Here is an 18,915-nt window from a genome sequence, read left to right on the forward strand (position 1 = left end):
GAAACGGAGTCCCTAGGACTTGAAGTGACTTGTTTCAAGTGAATGCAAGTCTTGAACAGCAGGGGCAGGACTGGGAATGAAGTCTTCTGACCTCGTAGAAAATGGCTGAAAAGCGCTCCTAGGAAAGGATGGAAAACACACACCAGCACATTCAAACTTGAAGTCCAGAACGTCTTCTTAACCATTTCAAGCTAGTCCAAAGCTCCTGAGGAAGTAGTGAGCCTCCAGGCCCCGGAATTACTCTGGGCCGGGATGTAGTAAAAGGTTCTTGTTCTGGTTCAAGCTGTACCAGCTGCCTTCAGAGGCCTTTGCTCACTCTGTAATTCAGTTATAGGGAAATGGAAGGACCCAAAATGGCCCTTGCCCCCCCCCCCCGCCCCTGCCCTAGCAGTCTTGTCTTTGTGCTTGGCTTGGCTTGGGGAACTTCCCCTCCCCAGCTCCTCCCAGCACTGTGGGAACCGCTGGGGATTGACCCTGCTGCTGCGGTAGCCTGAAACCTGTCATCTCCAGGAACATGACTCTTTGGGCCCTGAAGAACACCCAGATGCTGAGCCATTGGGGCCTCCCACAAGTCTTCTTCCTTGCCCTGGCTTCATAGGCATCCTTCTGTCTCCCCTCCGCACTTCTCAGGGACCTGCAGAAATGTTCCGAGAACATCCAGAGGGTCATCAGGAGCCCACCTCTCTCATCTTACAGACGAGGAACCCGAGGGCCAGAGTGGGCCACAGCAATGTCCTGGTGGTGGCCACACAGGGAGAAAGAGGAGGCTCAGAATCCAAAGTCCCCAGTCGGGGCTCAGACAGGGGTGAGAGGTGAAGCAGGAAGCCCACGGCTTGGCTCTCCACTGAAGGAATGGATGCTCTGCTGAATGCGGGGGGAGCAGCTGGAGATGGAGACGCAGCAGGACTAGCACCCCGAAGGAACAGCAGAGAGCCAGCATATTGGCTGATCTCATGACTTCATCCTCTATGGGGAAATGAGAGGAATTGCTGGAAGGGGAACCTGGCAGACGTCCACTTCCTCTTTTCCTGGAAATCCAGCCATGCTCCTTTGTCTTGGCTAGTCCTGTTACTTCAGGCTGACCAGAGTGAGCCAGGAGAGGATCAAAGAAGCCAGACAGTCCTGGAGGCCCAAGAAGGCAGAGGTGGGCTCTTGGGCCTACCAGGGTCTGAACAGCAGATGCCCTTCCCTCCATCAACACAAGAGGAAATAGGTGAAATGATTTGGCTGAGGTCACATCAATAACAAGAACTTGAACTCATTCCCTCTCACTCCAAACCCAACCCTCCTTCCCCTATGCCCTGCTGCCTCTTATAGAAGCATTGTCTTTTCTCTCTAGAAGTACAGATGTGTGATTTCTTCTGTGTAGAAAGCTTCCAATATGGAAACCCCATCCATTGGCGGATGTGCGAATGTTCTGCCATGTATAGCCTAATGCAGAGTTCTCTGGGGCTCTGAGAGGCTAAGCGACTCGAGACCTGCCCAGGCTCCAATGGTTCAGCATGTCTCATGAATCAGAACTTGAACCCAGGCCTTCCCACCTCTGAGGCAAACTTTCTGTGCCCCATGGCGTATTATGGAAAAAGGTCTCCTAAATTTGAAAACATCTGACTTCTAGAGGCACGAATGGTGCCACCGTCCTGGGCCAAGTAAGTGACGATGATCCCACGTTTCCCCCAAGGAACATGGTTTCCCATCCTGGCAACAGCTTCCGAGGCGCCAATATTAAACTTCCTTTCCTTTCTGAGAATGTCCCATGGGGGGGGGGGGGGGGGGCGCGAGCTCCTGGCCCTTCTCATGTCACTTCTCAGCTCCCTGACGTTGCGGCCGGATGAGGAAGCGTCTTCATCCGCCCGTTAAAGGAAACGATTCTTGCTTGGGAACATCAGTGCTTTCAAGCTAGGGGGAAGCCGGCTCTAAGCGGGGACAAGAGGAGGGCTTTGTCATCCTGGCATCCGGAAGCGCAGCAGCTCTGCTTTGAGCCAGTGATAAGACTGGCCATCAAAGCCTCCGGGGTGCCGTGGCCTGCGCTGCCAGAGGGCCGCTTTGTCAGGGACGCTCCCTGCATGGGCTTTCTGGCTGGGTCCCGGCGGGGCCATTTTCTCAGGGATTTGTTCCGAGCCGGTAACATTGCCCGCCATTTACGAAGCGGAGGGGTCCGAGCTAATGGTCCGGACACGATGCGGATGTGTCAGGGCCCGCCTTGGGCACCGGGCACAGACACAATGGAGCTGGGACAGGCCTAAGGGCGAGGTGCCAAGCACGGACACAGGCCTTTCATTTGGACACGGAGTCCTGCCAACGGAGGAGGGGGAACATCCTTCCTCGCCCCGAGCTCAAGCCTTAAATCCCGCAGTTGTTTGGCTGCAGAGTAGCCGTGGGAGGCGACCTCGGCGCTGCCCGCTGCACAAGGGGAGACCTTATTCCCCATGCAGCGTTCCTAAGTGAACTTGGACATCCGGACAGCAGCGACGGGGCTCTGCACCAGGCATCCCTCGCCTGCCTTTGCTCTCCTCTTTCAGTCCGGCAGAAAGAATGGCGGAGGAGCGACAGCAATGAAATAGAAGTGCTGGTCACCCAAGGGGAAGGCAGGCCCTGCCACCCTGGGGCCATAAAAGGGCACTTCACAGAGAGATGTGGTGACAACCAAGGGGGGAAATATCACACGAATTTGCCCTGTGAGACGAAGCAAATCACTTCTCCCACAGCCTCGGTTTCCTTTTCTGTAAAAAAAGACATTAGCTTTGCTGACCTTTAAGTCCAGGCCCCTCATTTCCAGGACTAGAGAATGCCCGATGTCCTTTCCACTCAAATGACCAGTCAGGCATGCCCCCCCATGCCCATGCTGAGGCTTCGGAGGAATGGCTAGAATTCGTGCCAAGACAATGATTGGTATTGAAGCAAACCACAGTGTACCTGAGCAGAGGGAGTGGGCAAAAGACTGGCCAAACTATATGTGACCCACAGAATGGACACCCCCACTGGACTCGGGACTCCTCGAGCTGCTCCTTTGCTTCAGGCCTGGGGTTCACATTCAGTTGACGCCTCCATTTCATGCATCTCTACCAACAGAATAAGAGATCACCAATACATACACGAGGAAATCGAGGAAACGTGGAGAGAAAAGCCAAGAAACAGAATCATGCTCAGGGGCCAACAGGCAGAGACCCACCCTTGGTGGAACCCTCCCACACGAGTCTGGGCCAATGTGGGAAGGGATGGAAGCACTGACTCTGTAGGAGAGACATCTGCTGGTCCCCACTCCTCCGGCTCCCTCCATGCTCCTGCCCTTCTCCTCTAGCCAAAGTTCCCCTCCAGAATGACTGTTCTGCCTCTGTTGCCATTCTTCTCTGGAGGTGCCAGCCTGATCCCCTCTATTGCTCAGCTGCCTGGCCCCTGTCCTGCCTCCACAACTACCGACCTGCGGAAGATTCATCCTTGGTGATCTGGAGGATGGCTCACTGCTCTCTAAAGAGAAGCAGGGACCTGGAGCTCACCCACATAGATCGGCTCTAACATGAAGCAAGCCTGCAGCGTTTACTCGGCTGATCCCCAGGACCTGTTAAGGCAGCAGTAAGATCCCTTGATCCCCCTGTTCACTGTGGAAAGCCCCCAGCCTGTTCTAGGCATATGACTTCTATTTCTCTCTCCCCCTGTCTCAAAAGGTAGAAAAGAGCACCCCATGGGCCCACCCAGATCTCTAAGACGGGGAGTAATCAGGAAACCACCAATCATATCAGGGAAAGGTTCTATTATTTTCTACCTGTAAAACACTGAAGGACACTAGGATGGGGCCTAGTCCATGGCCATCACCACCAAACACCCCTGGGAGGACAAGATATCAAACAATAATGGACATTTCTAGAGCCCTCGAAAATGGATACACACGATTTCCCTGGAGCCCAGTGCTACATGCTAGCATTTTATTCTAAACATTTGGACCCTTTTCCCTTTGGTATTTAAGTCATTGTCAGGTCCCTTGACAGCAGAAGGTCCACATGAACCCAAGTTTCATCTATGGACACTAAGAGAAGTCAAGACCTGACCTGGGAAGCATACCAAGTACTTCCCCGCAGCAACATGGGGAGAAGAGCACCATGGAAAACGCTCACTCTCAGATCAGAGGCTCTTTTCTTGCCTCTGAGCCTTTGATGCCTTGATGCCTTGAGCATCCCTTCCAGCCCTACATCTGGAGTTGGCCAGGCTCTCCTGACGACTAGCGTCCCCCAAACTGCGATAAGAATCCTGATCCCACTGGACTTTTTCCACTCCCCCCCCCATCATGGCTTCCCATGAAAACCCAGTTAGCATTGCCCTTTGGCCACAAAGTGCAGGTGCTGGTAGCTCATTCGCTGTCCTACTTGGGTTTTAGATGGGCTACAATGAAAAGAAATTTGCATTCGTTCTGCATCCAGGTAGAGTCACGCTGGAGGACCCCCATTAGGCTGCAGCTAATGTGAATGAATGAGCCACAGGCAGACAGTAGAGGCATCAGAGTGGCCCAGGTGAAACCAGTCACCAAGCGTCATAAGACGAGAGGGGGAGGAGCTGTGAGGCCTGGATTCGAGTCATTTTGTACCAGAGGTCCAGAGACCACCAAGAGAGGTACAAAAACGGAGCTGGCAGGATTAAGCCTCTGCCCCTATTCGAACCCCAAGTGTCTGATGAAGAGCCAAGGAGCACATTCAGCGCGATGGCTTTCTGCCTGAGACATCCACAGGCCAACTCTCCAGGCCCTGTACCATGCTTCCTACCCTCTGAGGACCCTGAGGGAGATGAGAAAGGTGCATGTCCAAGTGAGGACGGAATTAGAGAATGGGAAGAGAGTAAAGGGAGTCACGTGGTAGAACCCTTTCCTTTGGAAGAGGGAAAAAGGGACACCTAGAAGTGTGACGTAACTTCCCTAATGCACAGCTAAGTAGGGCTCCAACGTGGCCTAGAATCCTGGCTAAGTGACTCCAGCCCAAGTCTCTACCAACATTTCCCATTAGACAAACATTATTTTTCTCCTTCTTCTCTATTTCCTGATTCCTCCCATGTAGAAACAGATACCTGGAGGCTTCTAATGCTCTGACTTTCTAGCCATTTTTCTTCTATGTTCCCCCTTGGATGGGATTTTTATTGAGCTAGAAAAAAAAATGGCCTTAGTAATGTTGAACTTTGCAAAAGAAACAAATGGCCCCTTTCTGACCAGCATCTCAGCTGTTGTAATGTATTCCTTCTGTTTGCTTTCATGGATAATGATGGCAAAGAATTTCAGAATCCCCATTTCCCCCCTTTAAAGGAGAAGAAGCCAAACATCTTTCTAGACTATTTGGACAAGAACCACCAAAGAAGAGGTGTAGCCCCACCCCCACCCCACCCCAAAGAGAAATGATACAAAGAGATTGGTGAAGGGGGAGGTCCTGTCAACCAAGAGAATGGCTTCTAACTGACGGCTTATTTCAGACTGAAGACAAGAAGTCAACTAATGAGCAAACATTACCAAGTTCAGAGGGCTTCTTCCCTCACTGGGAGGCTACAGTGGGACACCAAGCTGAAAAGGCTTCTTGGGACATGTGGTTTTCCAAGTGTCCAAAGACACAAGAAGGAAGATGATACGATGAAGGGCAATGAGCCGGGCACTAGCGATGTCTGCCACAACCAGATTTATCCATCATCTAAGTGGTAGAATATTGTATCTAGGGGGGTTTTCAGAAAGAGTTTACCCCTTTGGGCTTTGTCTTAATATTTTAACAGTTACTTTCTATTTTAGAATTCATAGTAAATATCAATTCCAATTGTCTTAATACTGTGAGAGTACCAAACACTGAAAATAGAGATTGGACAAAGAATTCAACAAACTTTTAGTAAGTAACTGTGATATGCCAGGAACTAACTGTACTAGAAGTAAAATGATGTAATTGGTATTCTACTCATTATTATCTAATGACAACAAAAATGGCTGCAACCTTTTGCTAAAGAAATGTGATTGTTGTAAATCAAGCCCTGAAAAGATGGGGCCAAAAGAACCTAGAAACCATCTCAGGCAGTAAACAATCCCTTTGCCAAGTGAAGAGAGAATAACCAAAGGCAAAACTATTTGAAAATCCAGACTCCTTGTAAGATTGTGCGGAAGAAAATGGCAGAAGATTATGAGCTATAAAGACTCAGGAGACAGTGAGAAGCAATAGAGGAAAAAGCAAGTTTAGAGAAAAAATTGGTAAGACAGCAAAGAACTCAAAATTATTGCTCAGACATTTAGGGATAAAACCAGACAGAGAACAGTCAGAAAAATGAGGAGGATCTCTAAAGGTTTTAGGACAAACTTATTTTTCACCCATCAATGATATTTGATTACAAAACTTGGACTGAATATGATAATGAATAAAGCAAAAGATGGAATGAGCAACTGGACTCAAGCACATCAAGGGAGGGAAGGTTGGAACTAAAGGGGCAGGATTTTATGTGAGTGCGATTTTAAATGAGTCAGACAACAAGCATTTATTAAATGTTTACTGATGTGCCAGGCATTATTCGAAGTCCTAGGGACATAATAAAAATGGGAAAAAAAGGCCTCTGTCCTCAAGAAGAATAAATTATAGGACAAGGGGAGGCAATGGGTAAATAGCTGAGAAGACACCAGATATTAACAGGGCAAATCTGAGATAATCCCTAGAGGGAGGGAAGGGACTCGCATTAAGGGAGAGTGGGAAAGGCTTCCCTTGGAAGATGACATTTGAGCTGGCTTGAAGGGAAAACAGCCCATGGAGATGAGGAGGGAGAGCATGCTGGGTATGAGGGAGAGCCAGAGAAAATGCCTAGAGTTGGAAGATGAAGCCTATTGTAAGAGGAACAGTGAGGAGGCTATTGTCCCTGGATCAAACAATGCCCAGGGGGAGGAAGAAAATAGAAGGCTGAAAAGTAGGGAAGAGACAAATTATGAATAGCTTCTGAAGAGATCTGCAAGATAGACAGGAGGAAACAAGACAAAATATTATGAGAGAAGAGAAGAGAAGAGAAGAGAAGAGAAGAGAAGAGAAGAGAAGAGAAGAGAAGAGAAGAGAAGAGAAGAGAAGAGAAGAGAAGAGAAGAGAAGAGAAGAGAAGAGAAGAGAAGAGAAGAGAAGAGAAGAGAAGAGAAGAGAAGAGAAGAGAGAAAAAAGAGAAGGGAAAAGAAAAGGGTCACAATAATGGTAATAACCACTAAGCAATACAGACATATACCAACTTCTCGAGGCTACAGCACAAAATCATGAGGTTGCCCTTCACAGGCTTTGCTCTCACCACCCTTCACAATAAGCTCTTTACTCCCTTTCACTTGTTTGCTATTTCCATCAGATTCTACTCCTAGCTATTCCTCCTGCATGAAACCTGAGTTCTGACCTTCATACCTATTCACAGGTGATGCCTCATGTCCAGGATACACCCTGACAACACTTCCACTGAATGCATTTGTTATCAATAATGCCCATGGAAGTAGTTGAGAGTATACCCCCTAGGCAAAACAGGAAATAAAATGGGATGATGGCCTTTTTTTTTTTTCTAATTCAGATAATGGGATTATTTGCCCCAAGTGTCTAGAGAACTAGGCAACAAAGTTCTGAGATGTCAACACTAGGTGCATCCTGAGAGAAAAAGTGATGTACTACTGCCAAGGATTTGCTAAACCACTGGCCAAAGTTGTTCTGTTTTTCTGCGTTTTCATCTTCTCCTGCTTAGCCTAGCAGAGGGTTTTATGTATTGTAAAAAGAAGTAAATGTCTGGGCAACAAATGATTGAATATAAACCATGATGATGGGGAACCCTGCAGCACAAAGGCCACTTGGCCAGGACCCCAATGTCTTGGGACCTGTCTGGTCCAGAGTCTTCCCTCTTTGGAACCCTCCTACAGCTCCCCAAGCAGATTCTCTTTTTCCTCTTTGAAAGCTACAAATTTGGAGTTCTCTGCCAAGATGAGAAAATCTTATTCAACAGCTCTGTCGAAGCTTTTTCAAAACATTCCCTGAGTGCCATATTCAGGCTTGGCTTAAATGCAAGTAACAAATGAAGCCACAAGTACCTAGGTGGTGCTCCTGCTTCTCTGATAGTGCTTCTAATTCTTTCAGGTCCTGAAACTGATGGATGAAGGCAGGGAGGGTTCCACTCTTCTGTGACAGCTGCCAGATGGGTGGTGACTCTGGGGAGGGGTGGGGCTCAAACTGGGAGAAAGTAGTAGCTTTACCAGTAGAAAAAGAGAGAAAGAAACCCTGTAGAGAAAAAGTGGGTGAGGCAGGGCAAATGAGGCCATAAAATTATTCTGATAGAGAGGTAACCAGGGGGACTAACTACCTACTTTTCAAAGATATAAAAATGTTGGGGAGGCAGCTTCTAATAGAATTTGTCCCCAGGATTTCTCACCCACTAAGAAGGGATCTAAAGTTTACACAGGAAGAACACTTAGAACCAGAGAATATTAGAGCTAAACAAATCAAAGATGACCAAAGCTAATCCCCTCCCATCACATCTGTGTTCCTTCTTTACTGTGCTCTTGAGAAAATGGTTCTGAAATACTTCTTTACCATAAAGCATTTAAAAATCCTGAGTTTTAATAGAGTTTTTATTTTATAGAGTTTTTATTTAATGGATTTTTTATTTTTTATATATTAAATATATATATATGTAATATATATAAATATATTTAATAGAGTTTTTGTTTAATAGAGTTATTAGGAAGGTCATGAACCTTCCTATGGAATTGATAGTTGGAATCTCATTTCATCACCATAACTCACTGTACCAATCAACTGAAATTCTAGTGATTTTCCTATATATATATAATTTAGTACATAAAATTAGTCATTAGATATTCTCTGACTTTATATATATATATATATATATATACCTATCTATACACTTAAATGTATATGTGTGTGTGTATGTACTTAAAATAGATCATCAACATTCATACATTTCTGTGAACTAGGCTCCCCATCCTTCCCAAAGACAGGTTTTGGAAAATGATCTGAATTCTAAATCTCTCAAGGTGTCTCCACTTCTCCTGTCTTCCAAACCATTCATGTGAATGGCTAAGCTATTTGTCCTCCATAGACAGTTACTTGCAATTGAAAAGGCATCAGCTGGCACCATTTTCCAAGTCCTTCACCAATGAGTGTGATTACAAAGGGTTCAGCTGGGATCTCACCATTTTGGCCAAGTTTACTCTTCACAGAAACTATTTGTCTTGAACCTGCTCAACTCCATCAATGTTCCTTGTCCCCAAGCTTGTCCTTGCCCCTGCTTACCAAGATTAGTACCTCCTGAAACAGTCTGGGGAGATCACATGCCTGATTTCCAAGGGCCATAAACTGGAGTCCATAAACATCAACATCTTGGAAAGGAGAAGGTTTGGATGGGACTTTATATCAATTACCTCTTTGGAGTAGGTAGATTTGATGGGTATTATCTCCGTTTTATAGAGGATACACTGAGGTGATGTATAGCTAAATAACTCACTTAGGGTCACACAGCTAGTAAATCTCTGAGATGAGACCTTCCTGAGTCCTGTTGTGAATCTGGTCTCAGATGCTTACCAAAAGCCAGGAAAATCATTTATCCTCTGCCTCAAATTCCCCATATGTAAAAATGGGGTGAATAAAAGGACCTCCCACTCAATGGTTGATGTCTTAGAAGTAGTATTAATGAAACTGCCCAGATGGCATGTGATGTAACTCTGATCTTTGCATTCCCAAAAGTAATTGTTTTCAGTTGATATGTAAAAAGAGCCATTGTAAATAAATGGGGAGGGGGAACTGGGCAACTATATGGCTCAGTGGATTGAGAGCCAGGCCCAGAAATGGAAGGTACTGAGTTCAAATCTGGTATCAAAAACTTCCTAGCTGTGTGACTCTGGGGATCACCTAACCCACTCTTCTGCTTTGGAACCAATATCCAGTATTGATTCTAAGATGGAAAGTAAGAGTTTCATAAATAAATAAACACTTTGTAAGATTGTATAAAAAAGCAACTTTGCTAAAGTGTTTTGAAAACCTTAAAATTATATATATATATATATATATATATATACATATATATATATATAAACTACTTACTATTCTTTTTTAAAAAGTTTTGCAAACCTTGAAGCATTATATAAGTAAATGCTAACCACTGGCATTCGTGTTGTGGTTGTTTCAGTGTGAGAAGTGCTGAAAAAAGGTGCATAGAGGACCAGAAATGAAAATGTAGGGAGAGTGAAAGAGAGCAAAGCCAGGCTGACTAAGGGCTCCAAAGAATGACATTCATAATACATGAAAAGACCCAAAGGTAGCCTCCAGCACGTTGGGTCCATCCTTTATGAAGGATCTGTGGGAGGCCAAAAAGAAGAATCCAGTAGGATGAAAGAATGTGGGTCAACTCTGATCTGTGCCAGAGGAGGGCATCCATTGCCACATCAATGAGACCCCATTAATTGGGGAACAAGTTTCATAAGTGATTTCTGTGTACAAGGCACTGAACTGGATAAGGAAGATAGAAAAAAATAAAATAAAATAAAACACTCCCTGCCCCTGGTTCTGCAATAAAATTAACACACAATTAAAATAATGAATTAAGGGTGTAAGAACCTATAGGTGGCACCATAGTGCACAGGGAGCTGAGCATGGAGTCAGGAAGATTCTTTTTCCTGAATTCAAATCTGACCTCAGACACTTGCTAGCTCTGTGACCCAGGGTAAGTCACTTAACAACTATTTGCTTTCTCTCTGGAGAAAGAAATGGCAAACCACTCCAGTACCTGTGCAAAGAAACCACATAATAAGGTCACAAAGAGAGGATCCAACTGATGAACTGAAAGAACACAACCACAACTACCACCACAACAAAAGAGATTCCTAGTGCCTAGGACACTGCTCTGCCCTGATCTTGAAATTATTTTCTGAGATCTTGGGGATGCCCTCAAGCAGGCAAATAGACCAGGAAAAGGCCACTTTCCAGGGAGTCTTTTCCAGGCAGGCTGAGAGAGTCACACTCAGCTCTCACCCACCCCTACATCCTCCCACCTTGGGCAAAGCTTTGGCACTTCCTGGCACATGCCACCATGCTGAGTGATAAGGTCATAGAGATGATAACATTCAGAATCAAAGCAGTTGAGCCACTTGCCAAGGTCACATAAGTAGGCAGAAGGAAGAACAACTGCATTTTGGCATGGAGTTTGGGGTTTGTTTTTTTCCCAGACACCTCAGATAAACAAGTTTGGCTGAAAAGCATGGATGGGTTCAGATTGGACCTCCCAAAATCACAGGGAAGAAAGTGACCCTGATGGGAACAGGAATCCTCCCTAGATCCGTACATCATCCATCATCAATGGTCTTCCAGTCTTTGCTTGAAGACCTCTTGAAAGGGACTTGCCTTGTTCTCCTTTTTGACAGTCCCCTTAGAATTTTTCCCCCTGACATCAAGCCTATTTTTTGTGGGGAGGAATCAGTCACCCTAGAGGTGCTAAGCTCCTCCTGGAGAGCAATTTCTCCCACCTTGATCCCTTACCTGGACATCAATAAATCAAGAAGAAGGCTGAAAGATCCAAAGTTGAATTAGTATCAGCTCCTGGAGAGTTGTCTGATGGATAGCAAGGTGATGAACAAAGGGAGACACATTTCTATGGGGCTTTACATTGCCTAAGAGGAACATTACCAGAGGCAAAAGGAGTCATGAAGCCAAAGCAGCCACTTTCCTCATTAGGGAGGTTGAGTAATAGGGACAGAACTCGAGGTGAGTTAGGGGAAATGATTTAACTTCAAGGTCTCAGGAGTTGCCAAAGATCCTTTTTTCCCTAGTGAGGATGTTCTCTCTGCAGTAAATTTCATCAGAATATCCTTGTAGGACAGCAGATAGCCAAAACCACTTTTAAGATAAGAAATCAGTCAGGCTCATCGGCTCATCCAGTTGTGGCCAGCCTGGTGACTCTGTTTATCCAATTCTCTAGCTCAACTTCTTTGAACTCTGAGATAATTTCTATTTGGAAGATGTTTTCTCCAAACTCATAATTCACAGGTTTTATCCATTTTTTTTCAAAATTGTGTTCTCTGTTACTTTTTTTCTTATTCCATCCTCTAAAACCAAATAGAAAAAAACTCTCTCCCCCTCTCCACATGACAGTCATTCAGGTTCTTGGCCATGGATCCCACATTCCCCCTCAAGCCATCTCTTCTCTGTGCTAAACTGGCCTTGCTTCTCCCATGAAAATGCCCATTTTGATATGTGGATTTTAAAATGAAGGCATCATTTTTCAGAAATCTTTAGTATTTAATGAGAGCAAAAGGGGTCTTCATAGAATCAGAGTAACCTAGATGTAGATGGGCCCTTACAATTCTACCCTTTTTACTTATAGGTGGGGAAACTGAGACATGGAGAAGCTATGACTTCACTAAGTTCATCGAGGGAGTAAAGATCAGAAGCCAGGACAGCACTCCATACAATATGCCCCAAGGCAGACAACCAGATTCCTCCAGTTTTCCTGGCTATAACATGAGTAAAAGGGTTCAATCTCCCCACCCGCATTTCTAGTGATTTTTCCCCAGTTAGTCTTAATAAGTGTTTGTAGAAAAAAAAAGGAGAATGACAGAATAGGATATAAATTAAGCTGTTGTGAATCAGAGCCATCCAAGACACCAGTGTAATTCACTTGCCCATTTTCCATTTTGCCTTGGACCTTCTTAAGGACCAATAAATATTAATGCCACTTTGTATTGGCCACAGTCATAGACAAGAAGCATTTCTAGTCATCCCTGTTTTATCATAGAGATGGAAATGTGCTTTCCCATCATCCCATAGCTGATTCCCCAACCTCAAGAGCTTTTGACATCCAATTTTCTATTGGCCTCATTTTACGACTACTTCTTTAAAAAGCTCTCTGGCATTTTTATTATTTTAAATTAAACAGGATTAAAATTAATTCTGCTTGGGAAAACCGTATACTGGCATAACCTTTCTTGAGATAATAATTGCTGACATGTTGGGTAGGGGCTGCTAGTGGGAAGTACAAAGAGACCTTGTCAAGGGCATGGGACGCCCAAGTGCTGTGGAAAGGGTGACTACAGTCCTTTGCAAATTTTTGGAGTGGAGTGAAAGGTCTGCCCATTGCTCTGCCTTGTTCCCCTCTTCCAATTGCCCCTCAAGGTAAGTCTGGAGTTTCCTAGGTCACATGTGCCCAACCCCTAGCGCCCCTCACCAAAGATACTTCCAGATCTCCAAAACAGAACGTTCTAAAGGTATCAGGTCAAAGGATTTGAAAGATTCTTCCCATCTCCATCCCAAGTATCATGTGCAGGGAACCTAGGGGTCACATTCAAATGGTGTTGTAAAGTTTCTGATGTCCTTCTTACAATGTAAGTCTATATATACAGTCCTTTGAGGTTTGAAAAGGGTCTTGCACATACATGTTCTCTCATTTATCCCCACAACAACCCTGTAAGAAAGCAGCTAGTATTATCTGTTTTTCAGATAAGCAAACTGAGCCCCCCAAAGGGTGAAGATAGGCCTTTCTGAGCCCAAGGGTGGTGCTTTTCTACAAACTATTTCTCCAAGGACTCATTCCTCACCTGCCATCCCTACACCTCCAACACAATTTATCACATGTGGGAGGGAACTTAAAGCAGTGTTCTGCCCCCCCTTTCCACAAAACATTCCAGCCTCCCGGGAACTGGCCAAATATCCATCACAAGAGAGCATCCTAATAGAATGGGAGCTCCACGAGGGCAGGCCCTCAACGCAACACAACACAATATTATACAATGTGGTCTTCTTGATGTCGCAGCATTCCCTGCACAGGTGCCTGGCATAAAGGAGCCACTCTGTCAATGAGGGTGGAGTTGAAGTGAATTAAATGTTCTAACCTTGGCAAGGCAGATTCAGATCATCACATCCTCCAATCTTTTTCAGTCTCCTTAAATAAGGAACCCATTCTCCTGACTCAACTCTCCCTCCTCCACCCACTCCAAATGCCATCATTTGGAAAGCACAACAATTGGTATGGCATGATTAGAGGAGGGGGAAAACCCAAAGGACTTGTGAACAATCCCCAAGTCATAACCTGGATTCATCTCAAAAGATCAGAAAGAAAATGTTCTGAGTTTGCCATTCTTCTACCATTTCCCAGCGAGAAGGGAGCACAGTAGGGGGCCTTCTTTAATGACAATTTAAGCCAGCTCGGTCACTGCAGACATGACTCACCAGCTCCTACATCTGTGCAGACAGAGAGAGTTTCAGGAAGAAGAGCAGCCCATGAAACCAGCATGTGTGTGAGGGGAAGAGGGTGATGAAGGGAGAGGCTGCCTCTACAAATTGGAAATTTAGCTAGATGTTCAAGGAAGCCAGGGAAGCCAGAAAGCAGAGCAGGGGAGGGAGAGCATTCCAGGCACAAGGGATGGCCAGAGAGAAGGAACAGACTTGAGAAATGGAGTATTGTTTGTGGAATAGTCAGGAGGCCACTGCCACCTGACAGCACCACATACCTATGTGGGTCTGATCCCCAAGAATGCCAGAGACCTCAACTCTGCTCTATGGCCAAGGAGTTTACCTTAAATTCTAGCAAATGTGGGCTTTAGTCAGTCACAAGAAAGATCAGTCAAGAGGGGATATAGATATAAAGACGGGGGGGGGGGGCGGGAGAGAGAGAGAGAGAGAGAGAGAGAGAGAGAGAGAGAGAGAGAGAGAGAGAGAGAGAGAGAGAGAGAGAGAGAGAGAGAGAGAGAGGAGAGAGAGAGAGAGAGAGAGAGAGAGAGAGAGAGAGAGAGAGAGAGAGAGAGACATAGACAGAGACAGACAGAGACAGACAGAGACAGACAGAGACAGACAGAGACAGACAGAGACAGAGAGACAGAGAGAGAGACCGAGAGAGAGAGAAATGGATCAATGGAATTCTAGACCACAGTTTTTAAAAGTATGAGCTTCCCTGATGTTTGCCCAATATGGTGATTTTCATATTAGCAGGACAAGTTACTGAACATCACTTGGCCTCAGTTCCCTACTTGGTAAAATATGGCATTGGATTAATGATCTTTGTAAGGCTTTCCAGTTCTAAAATGAATAATCCTGTGCTTCTATGGCAGCTCATTCATGCCACTTGGAGAAAAGGAGGGTTAGGAAGGCTCAATGACTACAGAGTAGATACACTCAACTAAGGAGCACGAAGTTGAACCTTGGATTTCTCACCAGTTGGGATGGGACTTCAGAGGAGTCATCTCACTTTTGTTACCTCTACACCCAGATCAGGACCCAGCATAGTGGGCATTTAGGTCAATATCCTTCCCAGGAGTAGTTATTAGAATATAGCTACACCAAGTTTTCTGGTTTATTCTAAAAAAAAAGCAAAAGAAAAATGCATCCTCCTGATGTAATCACGAAAATATAGACTCTTCTATGTCAGCCACCTGGTATTCCTGCTTTAGTTCTGCTTCATAGTTCCCTAGGACTTAATGGTTATATTTTTCTTTCCCCCATACCTCATGAGGCCAGTAGCATAGGTATTAGTGAGCCAATTTTAGAGATGAGGAAGAGGCCAAGAGAAGTCAAATGATTTGCCCATGGCCCACTGGCTAACCCAAGTGGCATTTAAGCCCAGGAGTCCTAGGTCCAGGTGTAGTGAGTCTTTTAATTGTGCTGCCCTGCCTAAGGAAGCAGAAGAAAAATCATAATATGCTCTTAGGGCTACTCTGAAGAATGACCACCAAATGCCCTTCTAGGGCAACAATTGTTCAGGCATTGGAGAACCCTTTCTCACATACCATGCACTAGTTACTGTGGGAGGTGCTGGGAAAAGAAATATCACATGGTCACAGATGGAAGGGACCATAAAGATTATAAGGACAAATGGACTCATTTTACAAATATGAAAGCTGAGGGAAAACCAGTCCTTCTACCTTTATGTCTGTCCTTTGGGATCAAGCAGATGAAGTTCAGTCTCTTTCCTAGCATCATCCTTCAAATCCTTTAAACCTGGCACCACGTCCTATTGTCCAAACTTGTCTTCTCTTCTGCAGGCTACACATCTGGCCTGTTTTCAGCTGCAAAGATGTGCCAGGTAATCTCTGACTGCCCTGTTTCTAGCCCCTTCCCCATCCTGACTGCCTTCCTCTAGGAGTCTCCAGCACCTCACTGTCCTTCCCAAGATGAAATGAAAGCACTTAAAGCCAATGCACCAGATGCTTTCTGACCAGGGCAAAAGGCATTGGAAATCTCATTTCCGCCATCCCTTGGGATGTCTCAAATATGCTCCCCAAAATATGAGGGGAAGGAATGACATTTTGTCCCATCTTAGGAAAATGACCAGAGGTCACTTGTGACAGAGTACTTTGCTACAACTGTCATGCACATTTTGAGCTCTTTCCCTTGGGAATTGGGGGGGGGGAGCATTTCAAGGCCCTCTCCTTGCCCCTGTCCTCATCTTAGGTTTGAATGTGTCTCTCTTTGCCCCGGGCACAAAGGCAAGCATTCATATTTAGTTCCAGTCCAGTAGCTACGGCATATACAGCCTACATATGCCCAGATCCCTCAGCTCACTCCTTTACTCCTCCCAAAGAGACCTCACACCTCCCACCCCCAGACACACACAGAGTTCCCATCAATACAGTCCACCAATGCTCTAAGCTGTAAAGAGGTGGCAGCCTTGCTCCAAATGGTACTCACTCAATTAAGGGAGTCTACTGACTAGGAGGACAGCAGTAAATAATTGCAACAAGTCATTGGAAATAAAATCAATTGTCAGAGCTCCGAAAACAAAAACATTTAATTAAAGGTTTGGATGCCCACAACCAGGAAGGCTAATGTGGCTGCCTTTTTTTTTTTTAAACAAAGCTTGGCTGTTCTGCTGGCTCACACCAGAATCCCTGTATCAGACTGCTTTTCTCCTCAAGCTAATGTGGTCATGAAGCAGATACAGAACAAGAGGATGCCAAAAGGATCGGGAGGCAGTCCAATCTCTTAACCTGGGCAGAGAGGGAGTCCAGTTTCATCCTCTATTCACTCAGCAAATCGTACAATGAAAAGAGCATAGGACTACAGCTCCCAACTCTGTTACTGTGTCACCTTGGCCAATTCATTTCATTTCTCTGAGCCTCTGCTCCCTCTTCTGTAGAATGAGGGGACTGGGTTCGATGTCCTCTGAACTGTTTCACATCCATTGACCCTGGGAGGGAGGGAGTGGGCACATCAGTCTTTCCATCTCAGGGATGAGGATGTTGAGGCTCAGAGATGCTATCACTTGCCTTCCATCACATAGCTAGTGTCTGAGGCAGCCAGTCCTACTCACACAGTCTATGGACCTCTAGTCCTGAGCCTTTCCCAAAGCTCATCGCGGGTCTTAAGCTGAAAGGGCTCTCAGAGACCATCTAGGCAACCGCTTTCTTAATCGTGCCTTTGAGGCACAGCACAGGGAGGTTAAGGGTCTTGCCTGCTCACAGTCCCCCAGGTGGTGTGGGAGACAGGTAGGGTATCAGGTTGGGTCGTAGCATCGCGAGCCCGGGCTCTTCCTATTATAGCGAGCTGCCTTCCTACACATTCTCCCCAAACACAGAAAGACAATCCTCTCCACCTAGGAGCGGCTGTGAACCCCACCTTTCGTTCCCCCGGTCTAGTTTCAGTTGTCCTCCTCCCTTTCCATCCCGAGCAGCAAGCCAGGCTAAAGGAGCCCACCGAGGGGTCACCCTTTGGAAATAGAGGTAGGAGGGCGGAGGGATTGGGGGAAGGAGGACTCCAAAGTTCTCTCGCCATTTCTTTTCATTGTCAATACAATTGGCTTTCCCTTGGTTGGGCTGCGAATTTCTCGCTTTGGTGTGGACCTGGCTAAACTTCGGCTGCAAAGAGGCCACAGCTGGTCTGCTTAAGGCGCCCCGGAGCCCTCCTTCTCCCCTCCGCAGAAGGCAAGGCTCGAAAGAAGCTGCGACCCGCAAGTGGTCCGAGGACGGAGCTCGGCAGCCCCAAAGGCTGCCAACAGCGCCACGCTCTGCTCAGCCTCGCTGAGCGTGGGGCACCCGGGGCGCCGTGCCAGCCCCTACCAACGAGGTCTCCTGGCTGAAACCCATATTTAAGGCAGGAGGAAAAGGGCAGCGGCCTTCCTGGAGGAATCCATGCCCCCGTCCTCCCCCCTTCTCCAGCCTCCCTCCTCTTCCTCCTCCAGCCAAGCCTGGCGCTGCTGCCTGCTGCTCCCGGACTGTGGCCGCTGAGCCCCGAAGGGAGGCAGGAGCCGGACAGCTCCGCGGAAGACCGCTGCTGCTCTCGTTTCCTGCTAGGGGCCGCGGGGGCCGCAGTAGCTGCGCTCCGGGTGTGGAGTGGAGAGAGGAGGAGTTGCCGAGCGCTTCCGTCCCCACCCAGGGTACTCACTCACCTTGCAGCCCGGGCAGCCGGAGGCTGGCTGCGCTGCCGGCTGCGCAGCACTGCCCTACGCGGGGGCCGGCCGGCCAAGAAGCCGTCACTTACTTTCCCCCCGACTTTGGGGCGCTCCCCGGGGTCGGGCTCCTCCCCCGCCTCTGCCCGATTGGCCCAGAGCGCCGCACCCTAGCCGTGACGGGCCGGATTTCCCGGGCCACGGCCCTCCCTGAACCCGGGGGCCAGCTCCGGGGGCTCTCACCGGGCGCGGGGCAATCCCGCCGGGAGGATCCTGCCCGAACAGCCACCGCCTGGCAGCCAGTGCCCGCCGGGAGAGCCGGAGCGCCGCCTGCCAGTCCCCGCCCTCCTCGCCCCGCCCTCGGGCCCGCCCCCGGCTCTTGGCCCCGCCCCGTAGGCCCGCCCCGCCCTGCCTCCTCTCAGCCTCCTGGGGCGGACTTCTAGAGTAGCTGGTCGCCCCGCCTTCCCCGAAGGATGGAGAGGACCGCAGAGACCTTGGCCCGGGGCACCACGAAGGGGCTTCTCTCTCTGTGCGGACTTCTCACTGGGCTAGTGCAGCCTGGGGCAGCAAGCAAACAGAT

General features: G+C 47.2%; 1 protein-coding gene across 1 annotated transcript in view; it reads right to left on the reverse strand.

Moving 5' to 3' along the window:
* The window catches only part of IL1RAP (interleukin 1 receptor accessory protein), a 155,392-nt gene extending 136,719 nt beyond the window's left edge, over positions 1–18,673 (reverse strand). The window contains 1 exon segment of the mRNA XM_007502459.2: positions 18,336–18,673. The gene's annotated coding sequence lies outside the window, so the exon portion shown is untranslated.
* Between the last annotated feature and the right edge of the window lie 242 nt (positions 18,674–18,915).

This window comes from Monodelphis domestica, chromosome 8, assembly GCF_027887165.1.
Source record: "Monodelphis domestica isolate mMonDom1 chromosome 8, mMonDom1.pri, whole genome shotgun sequence".
NCBI classification, from domain to species: Eukaryota; Metazoa; Chordata; class Mammalia; order Didelphimorphia; family Didelphidae; genus Monodelphis; species Monodelphis domestica.